Source organism: Myotis daubentonii, chromosome 5, assembly GCF_963259705.1.
Source record: "Myotis daubentonii chromosome 5, mMyoDau2.1, whole genome shotgun sequence".
Taxonomy (NCBI): Eukaryota; Metazoa; Chordata; class Mammalia; order Chiroptera; family Vespertilionidae; genus Myotis; species Myotis daubentonii.
In genome coordinates, this window is record NC_081844.1 from 26,357,558 (window position 1) to 26,360,592 (window position 3,035).

The 3,035-nt window shown below is 39.9% G+C and overlaps 1 non-coding gene across 1 annotated transcript; it reads left to right on the top strand.

Annotated features, from left to right (window-relative positions):
• Positions 1-2,456: 2,456 nt before the first annotated feature.
• LOC132236211 (U6 spliceosomal RNA) lies at positions 2,457-2,561 on the top strand. Its single transcript, XR_009453177.1, has one exon. It is a non-coding gene; the product is annotated as a U6 spliceosomal RNA (small nuclear RNA).
• Positions 2,562-3,035: the final 474 nt, after the last annotated feature.

The window sequence follows — 3,035 nt, forward strand, 5'->3', positions numbered from 1 at the left end:
TTAAAAGTGGATATCCCAAAAACCTCTGAAGTAGGATGGATCATAAATATTATAAAAACACTTATATTCATTAATGGTAGTTGCATATTTTTTTTAAATGTATTTTATTGATTTTTTACAGAGAGGAAGGGAGAGGGACAGAGAGTCAGAAACATCTATGAGAGAGAAACATTGGCCAGCTGCTTCCTGCACACCCCAAACTGGGGATGTGCCCACAACCAAGGCACATGCCCTCGACCGGAATCGAACCTGGGACCTTTTAGTTTGCAGGCCGAACCTCTATCTACTGAGCAAAACCGGTTTGGGCCTGTATTTTTTTAAAAAAATAATTCTAAGAATCAATACATTTAAAACTGGGCTGATATAATTGGATTACCTGGTTTTAAGATTGTTTTGTGGACTGGGTCCATGTGGCTCAGTGGTTCAGCATGGACCCACCCGCCAGGGCAGTTGCCAGTTCTACTCTCCAAAAGAGAATATGGCCAGGTTGCAGACTTATTATCCCCTGTACAGGGCGTGCAGGAGGCAGCGAATCAATGTTTCAATCTCTCCCTCTCACCTCCACACTGTAAAATAATAAAAACATAATTTCGCACCACCGGCATGGCTCAGTGGTTGAACACTGACATATGAACCAAGATGTTATATTTCGACTCATGGTCCGGGCACATGCCGATGTGGTGGGCTTGATTCCAAGTGTGGGGCGTGCAGGAGGCAGACGATCAATAATTTTCTCTCATCATTGATGTTTGTCTCTCTTTCTCTCTCTCTCTCCCTACTTCTCTGAAATAAATAAATACATATTAAATAAATGAATAAGTAAAATAAATATTTGTAAGATTGTATTAAAAAAAAAAAAGATGCTATTACAGGACATTGCTTTCTCATGGCAATGCGACTTACCTAAGATTCATCCCATCATTTTCATACTGATCTTCACTGTCATGGTCTTCACATTTTTCTTCTAAAATACATGCTAGAAAAAAACATTATAAAGTATTAAAGAATATGAAAATGATTAGATTTTAGGTACACAATAAGCTGTGAACATTCCTAGTTTAATTACCAATGTTTTCCCTTTCCACATTTCAGTTCTTGAAACAGCACTGATGAGCAAGCAACACTAGTTTTCCAATTGACTAAGTAAGTAACAAATTGTTGCCAGCCAGAGTCGCTATATGGTTGATGGTCAACCTATGAACCAGGAAGTCAGGGATCAACTTCCCAGTAGACCTGGTTTGATGGCTAGATCCCCAGTGTGAGGCATACAGGAGTTAGCAAATCAGTGATTCTCTTTTATCATTGATTTTGCTATCTCCCTTTCCCTTCCTCTCTGAAATCAATAAAAATATATTACAAGAAAAAATAGAATTTGTGATAACTACCTACTGATGCTAGGTTCCAGAAGGTTTCCAGCATCACATCTGTGTAGATTTTCTTCTGGGTCGGATCCAGGAAGGCCCACTCCTCCTTGGTGAACTTCACATTAACATCCTCAAAGGCCACTGAGTCCTAAAACATCCCACATAGGCATGGGTGAGATAGACAGCATTAGTTATCTATACATACTTCATAAGTAGTTCACAGGAGACACGTGGTCCCCAACGTTGGGTCTATAACTTGATTGTAACACTAGCAAGACTATTTGCCACACTCACTTCCTCATGAGCACATGGAATTTATTGATATTATTTTATTGTGATCACTTCAAGTCTTCACTGCTCTCTAATATCAGAGTAAAGAGCACCCTGAACAACTTCAATTTAATAAATTAAAATACTTCTATTTTAAGCTTATTGATTCCTTGTGAGAAAACTCAACTCCTTTATAACCACCATTTGATGCAGCACTACATGACACACACTGTCATAGCTGCATAAAGTTTGAATGACCATGAATGGAATAAAGGCTTGATAGCTTTCTTTTCTATTCTCATCACCAAACAGGAGAGACCAGGAGGTGTGTGGAAATTCAACTTGGAACAAAATGTAATTGGCCATATTGTCCTGAAGTACTCCAGATTATTATAAGGAGTCAGATACACCTGAATGAATGAAAGCATTCTTATGGAGTAATATGGATGATCATTTGTTTTTATAATATTTTTTAAAATATATTTTATTGATTTTTTACAGAGAGGAAGGGAGAGGAATAGAAAAAACATTGATGAGAGAGAAACATCGATCAGCTGTCTCTTGCATACCTCCTACTGGGGATGTGCCCGCAACCAAGGTACATGCCCTTGACCGGAATTGAACCTGGGACCTTTCAGTCCACAGGCCAATGCTCTATTCACTGAGCCAAACCAGTTAGGGCTGTTTTTATAATATTGGTTAGTAACTCAGTTTGACCTTCTTTTTCCTCTCTCATTTCATGGAGATAAGAAGATAGAGTTAGAGCTCAGGCATGAGCAGGATAGGGCAACTTAGCCCTCTACAAAAGTCCTCTATTCATTGTGCTCGCTTTGGCAGCAATATACTAAAATTGGAACGATACAGAGAAGATTATCATGGCCCCTGCACAAGGATGACATGCAAATTCGTGAAGCGTTCCATATTAAAAAAAAGAAAAAAGTCCTCTACTCATGATTTTTAGGACATGTAAACACACATAATCTACCTATACATATAAAAGGGCACTACGCTAAGTGTCCCTAGGACCATCCGACCAGTCGCTTTGACACGTACTGACCACCCACGGGCAGACGCTCCAAGTAGCAGGTGCTGTGACACACACTGGCTATTTACAAAGAAGCGGCACCACAAACCTGGCACCAACAAAGCAACATTCAGCTTCCCCCAAGTGGGACACAGGCCCTGCCACCACCCTGGAGCAACAGCCCACTGAATCATAGCCAACACTGCTGAGACCCCACGGCGCACAAAGCAGCCCACAGCCCAGTCCATCAGTGATTATCATCATTGATGTTTCCATCTCTCTCTCCCTCTCCCTTCTTCTCTGAAATTAATTTAAAAAAATGATAAATAAAAAGCTGTTGTACATCTACACAATGGAATACTATGCTGTTGTAAAAA